The sequence below is a fragment of the Prionailurus bengalensis genome, chromosome B3, assembly GCF_016509475.1.
Source record: "Prionailurus bengalensis isolate Pbe53 chromosome B3, Fcat_Pben_1.1_paternal_pri, whole genome shotgun sequence".
NCBI lineage: Eukaryota > Metazoa > Chordata > Mammalia > Carnivora > Felidae > Prionailurus > Prionailurus bengalensis.
The window spans coordinates 115,006,338-115,029,592 of record NC_057355.1 but is presented as its reverse complement, the minus strand read 5'-3'; the positions used below and the strand labels follow the sequence as shown (position 1 = coordinate 115,029,592).

The 23,255-nt window shown below is 46.5% G+C and overlaps 1 protein-coding gene and 1 long non-coding RNA gene across 3 annotated transcripts in view; one reads left to right on the top strand and one right to left on the bottom strand.

Moving 5' to 3' along the window:
- Positions 1-23,255, bottom strand: part of RAD51B (RAD51 paralog B) — a 646,020-nt gene that overhangs the window by 29,748 nt on the left and 593,017 nt on the right. The gene's annotated exons all lie outside the window — the stretch shown is intronic.
- On the top strand, positions 4,165-23,223 carry LOC122467771. The gene is made up of 3 exons (XR_006293055.1): positions 4,165-8,139; positions 10,854-10,970; positions 23,077-23,223. It is a non-coding gene; the product is annotated as an uncharacterized LOC122467771 (long non-coding RNA).

Here is a 23,255-nt window from a genome sequence, read left to right as displayed (position 1 = left end):
TCGGGTCCAAGTCTCAGGGTTTGAAAGTAGAAATATCCTAAGATCCAAGGCAGAACCAATTGTCTGTTGGGGGTGGGGGCTAGAACCCCAGAGTTCCCACCTCCTTTTCCTGTCATGAAGTTTATATCTCGAGGGAAAACAGCTGTCCGTTCTCAGGCCAACTGGGACTGAAGCCAGCTGTTGCTTCCAGATGCCAAGAGCCAGATGTACACCCACTTTTCCCTCCCACTCCTTACGCCTAAAGTCTTAAACTTTACTGAATTTATTAATAACCTTCACAACTTGCTAAAAATGCATTTCCTCAGGATCCCCCTCCAAAGAATCTGATCCAGTTAGTTCAGGTTGGCCAAGAAATCTACATCTTCAACAACAACACTTCCACCCCCATCTTCTCTTTTCCCTAGGAAATTCCAATATAGTTGATCTGAAAATCGTACTTTGAGTGCCTCTATAGTAGAGGCACTGACATGCTGGTAAAAGCTTAACAACCAGTTTTGGGGAGGAGAAAGCCTGGTTTGCAGTCTGCTGATTTCTATGATATAAATATTCCCACCATGGTCAGTTCAAGCTACCAACATGACATCATGATTTCGAAGTTGGGAAAAGGAACATGCAATCAATCCTCACAAGCTCAGAGGATCTGGCTCTGGCCCACCACTGGGTAGAAGCCTCTGGATGCCTTCAAATGGTATTTCCTGGGCTTTGGCACAGAAGGGCCACTGTTCAGCCCATGATGTCACATCCCTGAGTATTTTTTTCCCCTAAATCCTTAGCTCTTTGAATGGTTTGTTTTGGTGACTGGTTCCCAGAGACCTCTAGGGGTTCCAAACCAGAAAGAGAGGAAAGAGAGAAAGAGTTCCAGGAAAGAAAATGCAATTAGTGTGGGATGTTGGCCTCAGCCATACTGTCAACCTTGTTCGACCCAGCTTTCAGCAGGGAGGAGCTTTGCAAACACCTGCTTCTGCCTTCATTTGATAAGCTTTCTGGTCAACTCACATAAACCTGATCCTGCTGACTTGGAGAATGATGAAAAGGCTGAGTCTTGGGGACCTGAGGGGATGAAAGGGGACGGGAGAGGACCATGGGGTGGTCATATGACCTGGGGTCGCTCAGCGGCTTATGGCTTCCCCTTTGTCTCCCTGCTATGGCCCCATGTTGGAAGGTTTTGGTGATTTCCTCCCGCCCCCGACCAGGCCAACAGATGTGGAAAGGTCTCCAGTTCCCAGGGCTCCGGACACAACTGCCTGTTGTTTCCCACTTACAGACGGGGTCTGTGATCACAGACAGAACAGCTATACAATCACTCACCAAAGAGCTGAGCCTGGTCAGGTGTGGGGTTCAAACCTACTCAGATTTTTCTGCAGCAAAAAAGAAATGTGTAAGCAAAACTGAATGAGTGTGAAAAATAACCATTCCTCTTTCTGTGTTCTCTAAGTGTGCTTTGTGGGGATGCTGAGGGCTCCAGGACAGGCATTGTCTTTAGCTACTTCCACAGCGGTAAAATTCTTGTGGATGCCATGACCATTTGAAGATATGCTGCCTTTGGGGCCTGCTGCTTATCTCGTGGATGTGAGTTAGACCTCTGCCCACTTTAAGCTTGAAGCTTGAAGGACCCTGTTCCCCCGAAAAGGATGTCTTCTGCAGTCCACAGAGCTTTCACTGTTTATCGGGTGAAAAGGAAGGGGCACAGGTGTTAACCTCCTCATGCACCTTAATTTTTCAATGCAGACAGTCTGAGAAATTTCTCAGTGAAATTTCTCAGTGCCAAGTTTCCTACCGCCATCCATACACCTTTGACAAGTGGGGCAAACAGAAGCGTGAAAACACACTAACCTCCCTTAAATAAACAAATAGTCTCATATCAAGCCCATCCACAAGAATAAGCTGATGTCTAGTGATATATTTTCTCGCTTATGACACAACGGTGGCCATTACAATTTGACACAAAGACCTGGCGCACGTACGTCTTAGCATGTAGCTCATTCACCTATAAATGCCGCAAGGGATCGAATGGCAGGCATCCTTTTCGCTAAAGAAATGGTTCTCAGAGTAAGATCTGTGGACCTCTGTGGTCCCTGAGACCCTGAGACCCTATGAGGGTGTCTGCAAGGTCAAAATTATTTTTATTTTAATACCAAGATGTCATTTGCCTTCTTCACTGTGTTGGCATCTGGGTAAAATTGCTGGCACCAGATATCGTACTGGCCGTCGTGATACTCTTCACTGCCCAAATGTCACAGGACAAAACGAGCAAACAAATGAAAACAAAAGAGAGAAAGAAACCAGTTTTGACTTAAGATGTCTGAGATGAAGCAGTAAAAATTATTAATTTTATGAACTCTTGACCAAAGTGCACATCTTTTTACTATTCTGTGTGGCAAACGGGAAGGTAAGCGTCCTGAAGCTCAGAGCTTGTTTGGAGGAAAGGCACGTGTGAGAGGAGGGAGTGAGGACCGGCACTAGCCCTTCCACGAAACACCGTGTTTGCTCAAAAGGACCAAATAACCATGGCTATTCAGACTTGGTTCTTGGATGGACACTTTCTCCCAAACGAACAGAGTTTGTCACTTCAAAAAAGATTATTGACAGCATTTGTGGCCAAAGGAAAAGCTTTCAAGCAAAAGTCAGAATTTTTGACAACTTGTATTTGCCCCAGTGAGCTGAACACCTTCCCAATACTTAAGGAAGTTTCTGCTAAGACAAAGTGCTATTATTAGCAAATGTGAATTTTTAGTTTTCATCATGAAATAGATCCAATTCTGAAGATCTGCATAACTTAGTAAAGTAATATTTTCCAAATGGCCCATGCATAGGATTATAAAATCATGCATGGGCAAAAGATCCACGCATAGTGCAAGGCAGACCAAATGGGTTTTAATATAATTGAGCACATAAAGTTCATTGATATAGTTTCTTTTTAAAAATGTTTTAAAATGTTTATTATTTATTTTTTTTGAGAGAGAGAGAGAAAGACAGAGTTCAAATGTGGGAGGGCAGAGAGAGAGGGAGACACAGAATCCGAAGCAGGCTCTAGGCTCCAACCTGTCAGCACAGAGCCCGTCAAGGGGCTCGAACTCACAAACCATGAGATCATGACCTGAGCCAAAGTCAGATGCTTAACCAACTGAGCGACCCAGGTGCCCCCATTGATATAGTTTCTGATGCTATACTGCAACTAACAAAAACTACCATTTGTTGAGTTTTGGTAGAGTGTCAAAGAAGAATACTGGCTACCCCCACTATCCAAAAGTAGAGTGTTCCTATGAAATCTTTTGCAGGCTAAAAATTTGGTGTAAAGAGGCAATTACCTTTAATGTCCATGGAAACATTTTCGAGTGTTCTCAGACCCCAAAATCCTTCTCTTAGGCTTTTCTCATACCTTAGGACACATCTTGCTAATGAAGGCACCTCAGAGACACAGTTCAAAGCTATGGCAGCTTGATGCTAAGTAGTTCCCAGGGAACTAGTTCCCAGAGCGGTGCCGTTCTCATTGGTTGGGGTGCATGCTGCCTCGGTAAGTTCTCCCTGCAAAGCAAATGTTGAGTGAACAGTATTTTCACTTTTTGCCTTTTCTCAAAAAAGTGAAAATCCTCTTAGGATTTCTTTTGATTAATGAAAACAGGCACTAATGTAGGTCTTTCATAGAAGCAAAATGGTGTATCTCAGACTTTTGAAAAGCATGGATACCCATAACCACAATTATCTGAAAAAAGCTATTAAAATAGTCGTCCCTTTTCCAGCTACATATCTGTGTGAGGCTGGGTTTCCTTCATATACTTCAATCAAAACAACATTATCACAGCTGATTGAATGCAGAAGTAGATCTGAGCATCCAGCTGTCTTCCATTAAGCTAGACATTAAAGAGATTTGCAAAAAATGTAAAATACTGTCACTCTTCTCACTAAGTTTTGTTCTGTTTTGTTTTGGAAAACACAATTATTTTTACAATAACATTATGTTATTTTTGACTTTTTAACAAATAAGAAAATTTATGAATTTTAATGAAGTAATAAATATGACTTAATAATAAATATGACTACAGTATTCATAAATGAATACTATATGGATTAACAAATAAATATTAAATAGTCTTCTGTTTTAATTTTTAATATGGTAGATGATTTAATTATCTGTTACTGCACAGCAAGATACTCCAGAACCAAATGGCTTAAAACAACAATCATCATTTGTTAGCCCTCATGGTTGCTGTGGATCAGGAATCAGAAGTGCCTTGACTGAAATTCTGGCTCAGAGGTTTCTTATGACATTATAGTCATCTGAAAGTTTGACTGGGGCTGGAGGATCTGCTTTCAAAGTGGCTCACTCACAAGCCTGGCCAGTTGTTACTGACTGTTAAGAGGGAACCTCAGTTCCTTTTCATGTAGGTCTTTCCCAGGGTACTCAAAACGTGGCGACTGGCTTTCTTCAGGGCAAACAACAGAAGAGACCAGGTAAAAACCTGGAGTCCCTCTTATGATCTAGCTTCTTAAGTCATACACCCTCACTTCTGCCATTTTCTATTGGTCTCATAGCCCAAGCCTGATTCACTATGGAGGAGAATACACGCGGCATAATTGCTAGAAGATAAGGATCATTGGATCTATCATTTGGGGGCCTTCAACAGATTTAGAGTATTAAGAAGTCCTTAAGACCAAAACATTTGAGAGCTGCTAGCCTAAGGGAATTGATCTACATCTTAAAAAGGTCTTTACCTTTTCTCCTCCTCCTTTGTCTTTTTCTTCTTGCTTTTTATTTATTTATTTATTTTTGGTCTTGTGGCTTATAGTTAAACCATCACTTAGGCAGTTTCTTGCTCCACAAGCTTCAGAATAGCTCCTTCTAGCTCTGTATTCTGAACTTCAACTTACTGAGGACTCCCTTATGAGTTTAACACTCCCTGTAACCCTGGCTTATTGGGTCTTTTGCCTGGCAATGCTTGGGGGGTCACTTTAGCTGTATTCATTCTCAGATCAGGCTCCCTGAACAGCCGTTGTCTCCAAGAGGGGGTCAACGGCAGGCAAACCTGGGTCACTATGGGCAGAGACAAGCAGCTCTGAGCCAAGGGCCAGAGGGCAGTGGAGAGAGCTGTGAGCTAAACAGACCAGAGCCCCTGCCCTCTCATTCACTGTTCCGGAGTTTTCTGTAAAACCCCAGTTGCATTTACTCTCCCAGGTCTCAGACACACCTCCCTAGGAGCAGAGGTTCTGATGGCTTGTACAGACCTTCTACTAGCTATTTTGTAGAAGACAGTAAAGAAAATAACTCACTGTGTGCAATTTTATTTAAAAGAGTGCAAGAATGTTCTTGAGCTTCTCAGTCCTTTTTTTCCCGTAGCCTTTCTTATCATCGGAAATGAAAGAAAACAGCCAGAGGAGATAGGATCTCAGGTCGAGAAATCCTAGCAGGTAATTTTGGAGTTGAAAACAAATCTCCCTTGAAATGAATTAAGCAGGTGAAGGGGATTCCAGCTCCTACTCTTAAACCACACCTTATCCTGGCCTGGCAAATGACTTCCTTCCAGCCCCAGGCAAATCCCAACTTCCACCCACTAAATGCCTGCAGTTAATAAACGTTCAACAACAAAACCCCAAAGTGGAAAAAGGAGGACTGATTGGAAGCCAAGATACCAGAAAGACTGTTTGAGAACCTTCCCTGCGAGCTGCATCCACGAAGAAACATTTAGGCAAGGAAGCAAGGCCTGGGCAGGGGGACCCAAGACATAAGCTAGGTAAATATCTGACTTGATTTAAAATGACTATTTTTCTTGATCAGACTTGCCCACTTGTTTTCATTGGAACTTTGTACCATGACCCACATTCAAACCCTTCAAGATGGCTAAAATCTCCAGAATCTATTACTGAGCCACGATGTAAGTCATGCCTCCTGCTAAGTATGCCAGGACTAGAAATCCCAAACTCAGGTCTAGATAAGTCTTCTGAGGGTTGGTGAGGAGGTTCTCATAGATCCAGGGAGAACTGAGAAAAATAAAGATCAACTTATGCTCTGAGGAATTCATTCAGCATTACTTATTATTCCCATTTTACAGACGAGAAAATGGAGGCTTGGAGAAGTTGAGTGTCTGGCCCCATAGCTAGGCAGCAGCAGAGCCAGGACAGAGATTCATATGATAAATCATAATGGCTATCATTTTCTGAGCACATTTCATGAGACAGGCAAAGCACCTTGTGCTTTGTGCATGTTAACTTTTTAATTTCTCATGGATTGCTTCCTTTTTAAAGGAGTGAAACTGTCCAATAGCACCTCCCGCCATGTTGGAAATGCTCTATACTTGCACTCTCCAGTACCATGATAGTCACTGGCCCCCATGTGGCTATTGAGCACTTGAAGTGTGCCAAGTGGGACTGAGGAACTGAATTTTTTATTTTATTTTATTTTATTTTAGTTGATTTAGAATTTAAACAGCCACACATGGCTAGTGGCTACTGCATTGGACAATGCAGTTCTAGGAGGTTCAGTAGCTTTTCAAAACGCTTTTGAAAGCTTGTTAAGTGGTAAGGCAAGAGTTACACCCCAGGCTGAGTGAACCCAAAGCCTATGCCTTTCCCTTCTCCCCTCTGCTCTCCAGTGAGGTAGCCTGCATTTTGCAAAATGAAAGGCCCTGAGAAGGAAACTGACAAGAGAGTCAGCCAAAAATACATCCAGACCACCTAAAGGCCAGGTCTGTATTTGAGTTTGATTTTTCTGAGTATGTCTAGAGGCCCCAACAAGAGGCCAAATACCCCAGTCAGAAGCTTGAGTCCCTGCACCAGCACCTTCCCAGAGCTTACCAATAGTGGCCCAGTTGATTGAAGGTTCTATGACTCACAGGTCCCAAACCTGCTATTTAAACATCAGCATTTCCTTTTTTTGGGCTTAAGACTAATTGGTATAGAGGTACTGAGCTCCCAGGCCTAGCCCCACCCTGTTGAAACATGTAGCCCTCAAAGGTTTCCACTTCAGGCACCACCCGTGAGGTACAGCTACCATCTGCCACATGTCTGAGTGTAAACATTTAACCCATGCTGGGCCATCATGCTTTCCTCAGCTTCTCGACAGCCTTCCAGTGTGCATCTCTGCCACATCACTCCCCTGCCCCAAGGCCTCCAAAGACACCCCATGATGCTCGGAACAAAAGCCAAAGTCTTCCTTCCCTGAGCTGCCCCCCTCTCCCCAATTTCTCTTTCTATTCCATGTCATCCCCATCATTCACTCTGCTCTGGTCCCTGATCTCCTAGCTGTTCCCCAACACATCAAACTTGTCCCTGTCCCAGGCCTTTGCACTTAGCGTTCCTTCTACCTGAAATGCTCTTTGCCGGGATCAAATATGGCTTACTCTTTCTTCATTCAACCTCTTCCCTAATGTCACCTTTCCAGAAAAGTCTTCCTGACTCTACTGTGTGTAAAATAGTGCACCCCTCACCCCTATCTCTCTACCCTGCATTACTTTTTTTCAAGGCTCTTATCACCGGTTGATATATGTAGATGTATACATATACGTATACATATGCGTATATATATTTGTTGGTGGTGGTGGTTGGTTAGTTTGCTTATTGTCTGTCACCCCCACTAAGATGTAAACAGGGTAAGGAGGGACATTGTCTTTTTTTACTCTGTATCTCCAGTGTCTAGAATAGAGTCTGGCACATAGGTGCTTATTGAATATTTGTTGAATGAATGAATGCATGCATGACTTCTTACTGTGAGTGCAAGGAGGTGGGGAGGGGTGGGGAGGCTCAGGCTTGGCTCACTCTACACAGATCAGTGCTTCCATGACTTGGATACTGAACCATGAGAAACAAAGAGATTTGTTGGTTTAATTTCTTTTGCCCTGGGAAAATTAAAGATCACAGATAATCCAAAACTCAGTGCCAAGTTCTCTATTTATAATCGAGGAATTATTCACACAGAGGTAAACAAGAGCAAAGGACTGACAAGTGAACTGGAGGAGGGGAATGATGGGAAACAGACTGAGGGACCCGTACATCTGCATGCCTTCAACAGGCCTGGGTTCTCACCAGCACTCACTCAACCTTGGATCCAGAGAACCCTTGATGTTTTCCAGTCCCAGAATCCTCTGGGACAGGCTGCCCAGATGGCTATTGGGAGTGAGCTGGCGATCTTAAGCAGAGGCAGCCTAGGTAAGTCCCATCTCTATGTGACAATGATATCATTTGGCCATCTGAAAGGTATACTCAGAACAACAGGTGTTTCTTTAGTATGCCCAGGCTCAACATTTTCCTAAAACCTGGATTGGGGTGGGGGGGTGGGGCGGGATTTCCTTTCCTTCCTTAATGTATTTCACAGAATTGTATCTCTTTCATTTCATCTCTAAAAACTTCAAAGAAACAAAATTAACAGTGTCTGGAAGTGTCTGACACATAAGAGGTAATCAGTAAGTACTGAATGAGTGAATGAAAACGTTAAGGCAAAGTGGAATGTAGCCTGGTGAAGAGTGGTGCAGTTGAGCAAACCCGGATTGCTGGAAACCATAGGCTGGACCCTGTACTCCAGCTCTAAGGCCTCGGTTTCCCTGTCTGTAACACTGGCCTGGGGGAACTGGACTTGAATTGCCCTCCCAGTTCTGACACTCTCTAAACCTCTGAAGAACTACATTACAGCTTTATTGTGGATTAGGTCTAACTGGTGTCCTACTGAGAGCAAGGCCTGCTGCTCTGGAGACCATCCATTGTTTTTAAGCACCAGAGGTTATTTAATAGCAACTCTCCCAAAATATTTTTCATGTCCTTCATGAAAGAAGGTTCTGGAAGGTAGCCATCATCAAAATAGGAAATAAAGCCAGGCTGGCGTTCCATTGATCAGATAACGCAGACTCAAAGTTCCTGTCACCCCATATGGTGATTCTGGGAGCTTGACCAGATTTCAGAAGTTTTATTCAGAGCAGTAAGAAATCATCTTTGTGGCTTGCGGGATTTAGTACCTATTTCCCTCCTTTCTGCAGCTCAGGGCCCTGGGTGCCAAGATAGTCTCCAGAGACTCTTCTCCCCTCAGGGCCTCAGTCTAGAGTCTGAGGAGAGCTCCCCCCATTGACACCATCAGGACCTCCAGCACTGGCTTAAGTGGCTTCCCTGTCCACTGCAGCATTTGATTTCAAGCTACATGTAAGTTTGCCATTTCCTTCTACTCTTAGAAGTGTCCTAAAGCACCAGTCCGGTGGAATTCAGATTCCTTCACTAGCTTTCTGATTCTGTTCACTGCCTTGATGCACCAGGAGGATAAGGAACACCCGATAGAGTCTGAGAGAAGAGACCTGACTGGCTTCAGCTGGGGCATCTCCCCAAGCCTCAGTTTCCTCAGATGTGGGGTCAGAACTGGAAGCTGGCCGGTTGCCTGGTCTCTTCCAGCCTCGTGATATGCCCCACCTCCAATTCCCCCAGGCCCAGAGGCAGAGCCGGCCTTTCCCATGAGGGAGTCACAGCTTGTATGTTATGTAACTTCCATAAAGGCAGGGGCTCTTCTTTTTCTTTTCTTTTTAATGTTTTTAGGTACTCTAGGAAGAGAGAAACATTTTTATGATCCCAGTAACCAAACAACATAATGAAAATCATGGCAACCATCAGCCTAATAAAACCCATGGCAAAAGCCTCCACATTCTCAAACAAGACCCTGGGAATTCAAAGCTCTCTGAAGCCGTAAGTGGCCAGGGCCTTGCTGAAGGCCTTGGGACGCAGGCTGATGGTTGATGAAAGGATTTTAACGCGCCACTGAAATTCTCTTTTCCAAAATAACCACTTTGAAACCTGTTAATTACAGACACACAACCAGCCCCAGCCCCCCAACAGGACCTGGGGCTTTCACCAGGGAGAGCCCAGCTCCAAGGCTGGCTGCTTCCATGACGCTACACATGCTTTGTATTGGGTGAATTAGCTTCAGGAAGAGAATCCAAATTAATTAAAACCACATGGCCACTCCCCTCACCCCCAGCCTCCTACCCCACCTCCCTCCCCTGGAGACAGAGTCCAGTTCAGTCTAATTTGGTCCAGTGTTTTTGTTTCCTAAAATCTGTCTTGGGCTCTGGGCCATTAATAGGTTGCAGCTGATTTTAATCTACATGAATCAGAGACCTTGCTTCTTTGGTTTTAAGGAGATTACAAATTGTGTGTCCCACAAACTGGATGGAGGGGAAAGGCCCTGGGGAGGGCGGAGGAAGGGGACAGATCCTGGAAGTCACAAAAACTCTTCTCTCCATTAAGTGGGTGGGTTTGCATGAGCCTGTGATCTCTCAGAGCTGGAGGAGGGGAGTGAAGTAAGAGGTGAGGGCTTTGCGGCTGTGACCCCATGGTGGGAACACAGAATCTGGGCCTGTGTAAACAGAATTAGAATCAAGGATCTGGATGAGCACAGAGGTCTCTACTCACCTATCGACAACACACCAATTTCCCAAGTTTATCCTGAGCACCTATCCCGAGCTAGAATAGGGGTTGGCAAACCATGGCCCATGGGCCAAATTTTGTAAATAAAAGTTTTATTGCAACTCAGTCATGTCCATTCATTTATATATGGTCTATGACTGCTTTAGTAGTTGTGACAGAGATCCTATGGCCCACAAAGCTGACAATATATACTCTGTGTCCCTTGCTGCAAAAGTTTGCTGACCCCTCTGCTGGAGAAGTACTGGGGAGGTGTACTTTCATGACAACAAAGGACAGACTTAGGATCTGTTCCCACATCCCACATCCCACATCTGAGGTCTAGTTCCTTCTAAACATAGCTCTTCAGGAAAGTGGCTCTATGTCATTTAAACAATGGCCGTAAAGAACAATACCAACAATCATGCCACTCAGTTAAGTGTACAAAGTATTTGTCCTGACAATTCTGTACTTCCATTTCACAGATGAAAAAACAGAGTCATTGAGAGAAAGCAACTCGCTGAAGGTCACGTGGGAAACAGCACAGATAGGAAGAACCAGGCCTCCGAGTCACAGAAAGATCTTCCATTCATCGGATGATGGTAATGAAGGGAGCTGGGGGGCTTTAACATAACACCACTCCTTATATATGTTGTACTGGCCATTTTATAAAGTTTTTTCATGTATGGCTCTACAAATGATCCATTGAAAGGCTCAGAGAACTACAATTTCATATTTTAGATTAAAGGAATGTAGCATTGAGTATCAGTGGATGGGGAGGAGACTCAGGCCAGACCCCTTGAAAAGCACCTTTATCTAAAGCCCAATGGCTAGCGAGTGTTGGGGTACTCAGTGCAGGCCTTCTGGGTCCTAGATGACCCTCATTCAATAAGGACCCCAGGCTGCCCGCCACTCACCAGTGTGCCTAGAAGACAGCCCTCAGGGTCATCCAGGCTAGCAGGGGAAGACACGAGGAAGGGGTGGATTATAATCCTATTACAGGCACAGTGATGGAGGGGTATGAGGGGTTCCTAGGGAGGACAGAGGAGAGGAACCCCACCCTTCCCTGAAAGCAAACCCCTCTGTAAGGAAACCTGAGTGAAGAGCTCCTGATGCAAATGCTGCTGTCTGGAAATGCAATCAGGCCCCCTTCCAAGGCTGTTAGGGGGGCAAGTAATTGCTGGGGTTATTGCGGGGACAGGCAGGGAAACCTGAAAAATCAGCATCCCCCCCAGGGACTAGTCTTGGCAGGCAAACGGATGACACCCAGAAAGCTGCTGCCTTGGAGCAGGAGGGGCAAGTGCAGATCTCTTCCCACAGGAGCCTGTTTCCTTCAGGGCCAGGCCCGGCTCCAGGTGGAGGCACTTCCAGCCAAGAAAGGACATCTCCTAGGCTGCGACCACAGTTGCCTGGAACACTCTGGAAGGGGGCTGTGTTGGGCCTTAAATGGAATCACAGATCAACAGAGTGCTACACTAGCTTGCATAGAGTGTTAACTCTATGTAAAGTCCCCCAGCCAAGAGGTCCTATAAAGGATAATGCTCTGTACCTTACTGTCTCCATCTTCACTGCTGTCTCAAGGCCTTTTTCCTTGGCAAGCTTCTCCCTGAACTTTAGGCATGGCTTCAAAGGAGATTCAGAACTCACTGAGGAGTCATGGGTCCCAATCTCTAGAGTCCTGCTATTGTTTGGAGGTTTCTTAGTGATGAGATATTGTGAATTGCCTGAAGGTGATGAAGGATGCCAACAGAGCAGGGATGGAGTAAAAAGCAAACTCTATCACCATAAACAACTGAAGTCCTGCACTGGACCAGGGAAAAGCCTGGGAAATGACCCCATTAGCATTTTTGGGTCCCCCCACCATAGGAGCTCTGTGCTCAGAAACAGCCTCAAGCAGGGCTTAGACCTTGGCCTGAGAGAGGACAAGGTATGGCTCCTCTGGCTTCTGCCTCCCAATGAGGCTCCCTAACATAACCCCTGATTGGCACTCTTTGCTTCCACCAGCAAAGAGTGGGTGTGATCTTCGAAGCTCTGTTTTGTCTAGACTTGGTTTCCTGATAGGATCGGGCTTTCTGCCTTACAGAACCCCAAACCCAGATTTTAACACTCCTTCCTTGAGTCTAGACTGGAGCAAGAGCAGAGAGAGGCTCATGACTCTCACACAGGTGCATCAGAGTCCCACGTGTGTTCAGGACACTTGATCCAACAAAGTCCTGCTCTGTGCTGAAGAGCAATGTTGGCTCTGTTGACCCTGATAATGGCTTCATGGCCCTTGATTAGAATAGAATGCACCATGGTTAATTAGCAGACCCTGAGCATTTATTATGAGCTGAGTGTCACATGGATGAATATACTGGCAAGATAACTCTGAGGAGGTCACATGCCAAGGAGTTTGTTTGTAGAGTGCGGTTTCTCCCCATATTGAGGTGTTCAGAAATGTCTGCTCATATGCTTGCCATGGTGGTATTGGGTCAAACTGTCCAACTTCACTGTGGATGCCAGCCTGAGGACTCCATATGATCTGGGGCCCTCAAACAAAGAACAGAGTGCTTAAGTCAAGCTTTACCCTTCTGTGCCATCAAACCAAAGCAAGTCAGAGGAAAGCACAGTGAAAAAACTCATAAACACTTCCTGGGGCCAGGCTCACAAACTAAAGCTCAGAGTGGAACAAGCCAGATAAGTTTAAAAACACATAAACACACAAGAATGTCCAGCTGCTATTGGATGAGCAGACTGGGCGCTAAAATGGCTTCAGAGCAATGAAGGACAGAATTTTAAAATTAGATCTCTACCTTCTCTCTCTCTCCAAAGCATATAAGGGTGGGAATTATGGATTGATATTGAAAATTGGTTTCATTGGTCCTTCAAAAGACACAGGGCAGTGACCTTCTACTCTGCTTCCCCACCCTCTTGAAACACACTGTCCCTCAATTCACCTCTGATACCTGGAGTTTTTTGCTCTAAATCGTATTTTGTGTCCTGTATAAACAAGGCCTGGTAACTAGTACAGGAAATGAACTTCACAAGCACTGAATGTGTACCAACCTGTGGTATGGGGAGTTGCCAGATATTCTTCTAACTGAGAATTTTTACAGACTCTCGAAACTTTCTTTCAGCTTCCCCTTTGCACACTTGAATGCATGCACACATGCCATGCATGTGTATACACCCAAACACAAAATTTCCCCTGTTTCCCCCAACGCACATGAGCAGAGGTCTGTGCTCATACACACACACTCTCCCAATCTGAAAACTTTCCCTTAGTTCCCCACTAGCCCCCTCTATAAATTTGAGCATCTAGGTGTGTGGGTGCTCCCTGAAACCCTCTGACACACACATAACTTTTTGCCCCCTCAGCCTACCCCCAGCACACAGGAACTCAGAGCCATATTTATAGTCTGAAATGTGCACATGTGCATGTGCACACACACACATTCCAATTGTCTCAGTCATAGCCATGACAGGCCTGGGTCTGCTTGCCATTGTTTCTCTTGTGTCTCTGACGGGGTGTTCATAAAAGAGAGTTCTGCCATCCCTTTTGTAGCATTTACCCCAAGTCTGCATGTTCGGAAGGCAGCTTTTACAGGTATGTGTGGACAGCAGAGTGAAAAGCAGGGACAAAGGCATCCCTTCCAGTCTCCTGCCTGAGTCTCACATGCTAATGAGCACTGTTCTAGAATGCTTGGGGCATTTCTTTATTTTTTGCTCTGAAACCAGGCTAAGAAGATAGAGGCTCAGTTGAAGAATTTCCAGAAGTCCTCTCTCAGGGTTCTGCTTTGCCACCTCTTATTGGCCCAAGGTACCTGAGGGCAAGCCATGTGGTCCAAAGGCCTGGGTGGGAGGCACCAGCCCAATGAACAAGAAATTCAGGGATGAAAATAGGCCCAAGTGACCACTATCCCACTGGGAACTTTGACACACAAGAAGAGCTGGTATGTAGGGGGTTTCCCTTCCCTCCCTGGACAGTGGTAAATGGTGTATTACATGAGGAAAAGGGACACTTTTTGCATTGACAATAGGACTGGCTAAAGTGCAACTTCATCTTTTATGTCCAAGAGCCAGATGGACTTAATGCATCTAACAAACTAACTAACCTGGGGCGCTTTCTCGGTGGGTCTGGACAGAGGGAATGGCTTCCCTCGCACCATTTCCACACCACAATTTACTCATGGTAGGCCCATGCAGGGCTGTGACAGAGTTCTCACTGCTCCCCTGGACACTAGCAAGTTGCAAGGTACATGTACTTTGTCCTTAGCCACTGCCTGTAAACTCCACCCCACTGTATTCCCCAGCAGAGTCCTTTTTTCAAATAAAATCTTACCAGAAAGGCCAGTGTGCAAAAGTTATAAAAGCAGAGATGCTCTGGTTGCAAGGGGAGGGGATGAGTTAGTTGTGTGTTGGAGGGTGGGGTGGGGGTGGTCCCATCTGCTCGGGCTCCATCCTGATCCTTCCCCCAGCTCTATTTCAGGGACTCTCTGAGGGGATCCTTGGACCCCAGTTTGAAAACCATTACCATAACGCAGGCCCTTTCTTATAATAATTGTTGAACTTTAGTACCCAAGAACACACATAATGACAAAGAGCTGCTAGACATTGACAACTCTTTCAAATTAGCTTTTTGCATACTATTGATTTGGGATGCAGCCCATATTTGGCATGGTGCACAGAGTTACACCTTCCTGAAACTCCATGCCCCTGCCCATAGGTCTACAGCCCAGAAATTGAGAATCACTGCACAGAGGTTAGAAGAGGAACAGGAAGTAAGATTGGGGTCCCAGATGGAGTCATACTATGAAAGGGCTTCAGGGTCTAGTGAAGAAATTTGTTTAGCAGTGGCGAGCCATTAAAAAGCCATGTGCGATTATTATTATTATATTATTAAAGCCAAGAAATGAGATGATTGGATGTGAACCAGCAAAAAACAAAAACAAAACAAACAAACAAACAAACAAAAAAGATTACTCCCTTGCAATTAAGTTCTCTTTAGCATCCCTAGCTGTCTGAACCTCAACATCCACTGTGTCCACCAGGAGCAATTTCCCCCCCAATTCCCACAGGTGGGTGTCAGCCCAGACACTGTCTTCCCATCTCCATCATCGGAGGTGCCTACTGTCCAGCATGGCACCACCTAACATGAGTGGCCCGGCCCAGGCCTCCGTGACTGTTAGCACCCATTGATGAACACAATGAACACGTGCCTAAATTGAAGAATGAGCATGTGGGTGAACAAAGGGGGAATCTATACTGTATGCAGGCCAAAGTGAGGTCTAATTCTTCAGCTCTGCCCCCCTTATTCCTAGACCATTGAGCCACTCAAACCTCTCCCCTACCCCCTCAAACCTCCCCAAAAAACTTGGTTTTATTTGCTGAGTCAGGAAACAGCTGGAGGTAGCATCCGACACAGGTTTGGGGAATGCGACCATGTTCTGTTTGCCTTGGGGAGAAGTGCTAAAGCTTTCGGTACCCAAATCCATCCATGCCTAAAATGAGGGGTACTGTTAACATGCATGTGCCTACCAACTTCAGAAAGGGCCATGGGGACGAAGATGTAATTAGAGCCTGTGAATGCTTTGTGCTTCCTGGATGAAAGACAACACTCTGAAGTTTTATAATCTACCTACTCTGCTTTTTTATTGTTCCAGTTCCCTTCTGTTTTTCCTTTTGGGGGTCTGTGTAAACTTTATTAGGTATTAATTTCAAAAAAGACCTCCTTGCACCTCAGAGCAGGATTTTATTTGGTGCCTCAGAGAATTTCTTTCCATAACCCGGACCCTCAAAAGGATTCCTCTCAGTCAGGTCGGAAGAGGCCAGCGAGTGTTCGGCTGCTCAGTTCCGTTCAACCTAACGAAGAGTTGCCTGAGCCTCCGCTAACACGTGCCTGGCCCCGAGAGGCCGGGCAGGCCTGGGAAGAGCAGGGAAAGGTTATGAACTCTGGAGCCAGGCCACCTGAGGACTGAGTTCCAGCCTGGCAGTTCCATGGGCCCTTCGGAAAGCCTTGGTTAATTCTTCGAATCTCTGTTTTGTCACCTGTAAAATGGAGATGATCCCATCTATCGCTCGGGGCAAAGTAATCCAAAGATATAAATCTCACAGTGAGTAGTGGGTGGCCGGTCAGCCATTCCTGGCTGCCCACCCCCCTCTTTAGGATCTGGTCTCTGGAGGAGGGGGAGAGGAAATGCCTCTCCCCTCATTTCTGTTTTTCTCCTCCCTGAGGCCCTCTGTCTAGTCCTTGCTCACCCATATCTTGGAAAGAATGCCAGCTGGTTAAACCAGCAGTTCTGGAACTTTCTCATCTCGGTTTCCCCCAGTGCTCCTGGGCAACCCATTTCCTCCATACATTCCCTCTCTACATAAATACCTCTCAGGCCTCCACATTAGTATCCCCCTCCACCCTCCCTTCAAATCCTTTCCCAGGAAGGAGAAGAAAAGAACTTTCCCATCCTTTTGAGAAGGAGAGCACAGTGGAAATGGCTTTGCTTTGTTGCAGCCTCTTCGTGGGCTCCATGAAGTGCCCGTCCACAGAAGGCGAGCTCCAGGCAGGAGGGAAGGGGCACGAGGCCAGCAGGGTGGGCTGAGGCTGTCCAGTCCAGGCAGGACCAACACCGCATTCAATGCAGAGCCTTTTCATCAATTCCCTCATGCCCCGGGTCCAGCGTGGAAGATGACACTAGAATGTTCCCTGGCAGATAGCACTGTCCAGTCTGAGAGAAGTGCACTAAGGGCATCCCCACAGGACCCTGTTGTGCCCTGAATGAGGCTTCTGTTGTTTCTCAGGTTGCCAGGGAGGAGAGTGGATGTTAGGAGACCCTGAATAGCACCGAGAGGCCAACACACTTCAAATTAAGCTTCCGATGCTTATGAGGGGCCGGGCGTCCCACAAATCCCTCTGTGCACGGAGCTTTGAGGCAGCCTGTTCAGTCTGTTTGTTCTTTCAGAAGTGCGCCTGGGAAGCCAGGAGTTATTGTTTCCCCAAAAAGGTAGGCGCTCATCAGGTGGGTGGTCTTAGCATTTTCCATGTGCTTTGATTCCCTCCCTCTTCTTTTCAGGACCACTGAGGGGGTTATTTCCCCTGTCCCAGCAGCTCTGGGGGGGTTGGCTACAGTGCATCTGTGCCGGGTTTTCCCACAGGCCCCCCGAAAGGGCCGGCCGGTTGCCTTCAGAAAGCCTTGGGCGGCCCGTGGGGGGAGCAGGGCTGCAGCTGCGGGCCCCTCCCTCTGCAGCAGGCTTTGATCAGTTTTTGTGGGGGCTGGGTGCAGCCTGACCTCCCACCTCCAGCGCCTCTCAGGTGGAAAGTTCTGTTCAGCCTGTCTGTGGCTTCAAAGGCTCTCCCTCCTTCAGGCTGGGACGAGACTGATAATGGTTCTCATTTTGTTGTCGTGTGATCTCCCAGCAGCCCCCATCTTTCAATTGACAGGCTTCTGCTTGTTTGCTTGGGCTGCTTCGGCCGAACTCAAACCACCTTTCTGGTTGAGGAAGCACATTGACATCCTCCCCCGTTGAGGTGCCTTTGATGGCTCAGACGTGGCCTCCAGCCCAGACAAAGGTGACCGGGCACCTGGTGAATCAGACTCTGGGCGTCAGGCAGGGCAGACATTGGGGAGAAGCAAAGGGCTCCCCGAGCCTGCAGTCTTCGGGAGGAACCCTCAGCTCCACCCTTCCCGCCTCAAGGAAGCCGATGCTTTCTGCTCCAGTTCCCTGCAGGAATCCAGCCTTGGGGACTGAGGTGCGTACCACCTGTGCCCAAGCCCGGACTTGGCTCTGTGTAGGAAAGGCCGTGAGTCCTGAAGATACCACCTTCCCAAGAACCTGAGCTATTCGCTGTCTTGAGCCATAGGCACCAGGCCAGCCAGATTCGGGAATTCCTTTTCTGGCCTGTGATTTCCAATGGCTGTGGCCTAATGGCCTCAGTTCTCAGCCCAAGGGGTAAACAACAGCTGAGCAGCCACTCCAGGGCCCACTTCCAGCGTCCTCCCCACACTGCCGCTGACCCTGAGCCAGGGCCTCCCGGCCCCCTGCCCAGGGCGAAAGGACAAGGCCAGGGTAACCCAGGTGGCTGTCAGCAAGTCTGGACAGGATTGCTGCCTCACCAGAGGTCCAGGGGGCCTCGGAGTGGCTGGCTGAGCCTCACATGCGGCTGGGGTTAGGCTGCAATTTGCCCTTCGGTTTCCTCATATTTAAAACGAGGGTGGCCAAGGGCAACAGGAGCGGTCAGGAGAGCATCCTTCTTCCCCAGCCTGATAGCACAGTGCTCTTCCTTCCTTTTGATCATACTCAAAACAACTGCTGCAATAGAACAATGAGCCCCGGAGGAGGCCGGAGGGGATTTATTATGCTGTTGTCCTGTGGCACAGCCTCTCCTGACTTTATCTTGCGCAGAGGTCTGTGTGGGAGGAAATCTGGCAGGCCCCCGGGTCGCCTCCCTGCTCCTGCACTCACTCCGACTCAGAATGCTGGAAGGACAGGGAAGCTGCCCCATTAGCCACACCCCAGCCTAAGCGGCTGCAAGAAGGAGGTCAATTCAGATCTCTCCCAAACTCTGTGACTCTGTGAAAGGCACAGGGACTCCAGGTGTAGGGCCTGCCTGAGACCATCCTGACGAAGAGAGGGCCCCAGTGTCAGTCTGCCCAGGACAGGGCTTTATCAGAACCTTTCTCTCCAGCCAGCTTCCTCCCTTCTCCTAGCTGGGGAAGAGAGTTATACCTGATGGGTTCTGTTTGTGGACTGTCCAGGTTCTCACATGGGAGAGACCACTTGATTAGGGGTTTCATCTCTTCCCCCTCCCCCTCCCCCCCAGCATGGCTGAGCGGGGAGGAAGGCTCAGAGCCGTGGGGCCAAGAGGATCTTGATCAGTATCAATTATGTCTAGATTTTCCTGGACTGTGGATGTTTTGCCATCCAGCTGCTGTTGGCAGGGTCTAACCAGATCCTCGCCCAAACTGTAGTGTCATTGGTGCTAATATTTAGAAAATAAACAGACCTTTCTCATCAGCCAGCAGAGCACTGTGGGATGCTGTGGGGGTGCTGCATCAACTGTCTTTGTGAGGCTTGAATCTTCTGTAATGCTATGGATTCAGCACAGGTCTGGTGCCACCATCATTCCCCGAATGGCCTTGAACAGGCTATGTCACCTCTCAGAGCCTCGGTTTATGCATCTGTAAGATGGGGATGAGAATACTACCCTCGTAGAATTGTTCTGAGGACTAAATCAGATAATGTATGTAAATTACGTAGCATGTGTTAAATGTTCTATAGAATGTGGTCATTACTATTATCGCCATTTTGAACTTGTGTGAGGGTCTGACCCAACCTCCTCCAATCCTGAGTAGCACCCTCAAGTAAGTTATGGGTCCTCCTCTCAGCCATGAAAAGCAAACACAGGAGGAAACACAGGAGGAAACTTACCTGTAACACAAAGTTGACAAAATTTGCCTCGGACATGAGCAGCAAATCCAGGCACTGAACTTGGTTTTCTAGATTCTCTCTCTCCCTTGTCATATCATCTTTCTATACAACCCCATTATATTAGTTTCCTAAGGTGGCTGCAACAAACTGTCACAAATGTGGTGTCTTAAAACAACAGAAATTTATGCCACCTCAGTTCTGGAAGCCAGAAGCCCAAATCAAGATGTCGGCAGGGCCATGATCCCCCCGAAGGCTTTTGAGGAGAACACGTCCCTGCTTCTTCCAGCTTCTGGAGGCTCCAGGCATTCCTTGACTTGGGGCTGCATAACTCCAGACTCTGCCTCTGTGCTCAAATGGCCTCCTCTTTTTCACGTGTCTCTCCTTTGCATGTGTCTTATAAGGATACTTGTCACTGGATTAGAGGCCACCTGGGTAACCCAGAGGATCTTATCTCAAGATCCTTAACTTAATTACATCTGCAAAGACCCTATTCCAAAGAAGGTTGCATTCACAGGTTCCAGGGGTTAGGATGTGGACATATCTTCTGGGGAGCCACCATTTAGCCCACTACATCCATTTACCCTACAAAATGTCCTGTTGGATTATGATTAAAAAGTCAAGACAAAAGCTCTCACTTGTGGCTGGTGAGGACAATCACTCATTTCCATGTTGACATCACTGGTTCTCCACTTGTCCCCAAGAAAGGGGCATGGTCCATTTTCAAGAGATAATCTGGTTGTTCATTCTTTTATTTATTGGAAGAATGTGAAGACAACCTCCTCTTACCCTGTGAAAAACTGAGACGTCCTTGTGTTCAATGGCAGGGCTCAAATCAGAATTACATCTCAAGGCTTCCTATTCTCAACCAGATACATTGGTATTTCAAAGCCCCTTGTGCCCCCAAAGGTTTATGAGTGAGCTGCAAAGACCTACTTCCAAATGGGGTGTTGATCCTCCTTCCTGCCAAGCCCACTGGAAGCATTAATTCTCCCAGTGCTCACGCCCTTCCCCTTCTCTTCTCCTTGTTATCCTCCCAAAGCTGCACATTCACAGAAAATGACCAGGAGACCCTACTCTCTTAAAAGCCTTCTCTGGTCGTGCTCCCTTCTCAGGGCCATGCTCCCCCTCCCCGAGCCCCCCCTTCTCGACTTCCTCTTTTAGCCCATGTTCAGCCATAAAGATCCATGGTTAACAGAAAGGACATTGTCCTAGGGATTCGTAGGCCTCTCTCTCGGGAAGGCCTTCCTTCCAAATTGCTGATGCTTTCAGCCACCAGACTGTGAGAGAAGAAAGCCCTAACTCAGTGGGGTTCTGTTGATGATCTTGTCTTTCTCCTGCACAGTTACGATGAATAACTTTGCTTTTGTAGCTTTCTCTTTAAAGGTGTTCCTCCCATTTCTGGCTCCCAGATGGTAACGGGTGGCATGTGTCAAGTTCAACTTTCACAAAAATGGGAGCTCTAAACACTGGATCACGTACTAAGAGAATCCCACATGGTTACTGAAATCTGGCTAAAGGTGGACAGTCAGTATGACCCTAAGGCTCGAGAACAGGGTAGTTGTGAAAACTAACTGGAAAGAAGTGAAGAGATGATAGACAGTAAATAGCCCGTTCCTTGCTTAGCTAAGGATAGCATGGCAAGGAGACAGGTAAAGTCCACTGTTCCTCTCAACATCCCTCAACTTGTCTACTGAGGGCTCTACCTTCTCCTTTACCCCTGTGCAAAATTTCTATCTCCACTTATAGAGTATGTGTGCACACAACACAGCCATTGAGCTCTTGAGGCTACTTTAGAATGTAACTCCCATAAGGATAAACTCTTACCTGTGCTTGTACATAGCTGGTGGGAATGTAAAATGATTTGGCTACTGAGGAAAACAGTATGGTAAGTCCTAAAGAGTTAAATTTTTTTTTTCAACGTTTTTATTTATTTTTGGGACAGAGAAAGACAGAGCATGAATGGGGGAGGGGCAGAGAGAGAGGGAGACACAGAATCGGAAACAGGCTCCAGGCTCCGAGCCATCAGCCCAGAGCCTGATGTGGGGCTCGAACTCACGGACCGCAAGATCGTGACCTGGCTGAAGTCGGACGCTTAACCGACTGCACCACCCAGGCGCCCAAGTCCTAAAGAGTTAAACCTAGATTTACTCTATGATCCAGCAATTCTACCCCTATGTATATACCCGAAAGAACAGAAAACAGTTACTCAAATAAATACATGTACACACAAGTTCATAGCAACACTATTCACAGTAGCCAAAAGGTGCAAACAGCCCAAATAGCCACCGTTGGTGAATGGATAAGCAAAATGCAGTATATTCGTACAACAGAATAGTACTCAGCCAGTGAAAGGGTGAAGTACTGAACTGTGCTACACTATGGGTGAACCTCGTAAATACACTAGTGAAAGAAGCCAGACTCAAAAGGTCACATACTGTATGATTTTACTTACGTGAAATACCCAGAATAGGTAAATCCATAGAGGCAGAGCACAGACTGGTAGTTTCTAGGAGCTGAGGGGAGGGGGGATTGGGGAGTATTGATTAATGGGTATAGGGTTTCCTTTAGGGGTGGTAAAAATGTTAGATATCAGTGGTGGTTGCACAATACTGTGAATGTACTCATTGCCTCTGAATTATTTACTTTTTTTTTAAATCACATTTAAAAAAATTTTTTATGTTTATTTATTTTTTGAGAGAGAGAGAGCAAGCCAGGGAGGGGCAGAGAGAGAATCCCAAGCAGGCTCTATGTTGTCAGCACAGAGCCCAGCGTGGGGCTCAAACTCACCAACTGTGAAATCATGACCTGAGTTGAGACCAAGAGTCAGACGCTTAACTGACCAAGCTACCCAGGCTCCCATGCATTGTTTACTTCAATGTTTTATGTTATGTGAATTTCACCTTGATAAAAATTACACATGTAAAAACAAACAAACAAACAAACATAAAAGAAAATTTGACCTTTGTGCTGCATGCACACAACCCAGCCCTTGGCCTTGCTCTCACTTCTCATGTCCTTCCTGGGCAGACTTGGGTGCCCATTCTCAGTGCCAGGGCACCAAATGGGCTTACGGTGCAGATTACTGTCAAGCTTGCTCTTGATCCCACTTCTGAGGCACATCCTCTAAAATTCCATGACTAAAGCTGAGTCTACACAGCAACAACCAAATGTTTTAGCAGAGAACAATGGGTGTGGGTGAGAACACCTTAATAGCCAGACTGTTGTTTCCCAATATTTTGTTTCTGTGGCGGTAAAGTGGATTTTCTAAGCAAGATTAATAGGTTTGTACATTTTCCTGTCTTTAAGGATTTCTACAGGCTGCAAGAAGACAAAGAACACAAGTGACAAGACACCTAGAAAAAGATGTTCAAGACCTACATGAGGCCCACCCAGGGTTCTCTTTGAAACTATTGTTTGTTGAAGTTATGGGGAATAAAGTTTACACTCCCATTATATTTGTTCCAACTTCATTTGAGGAATGTGAA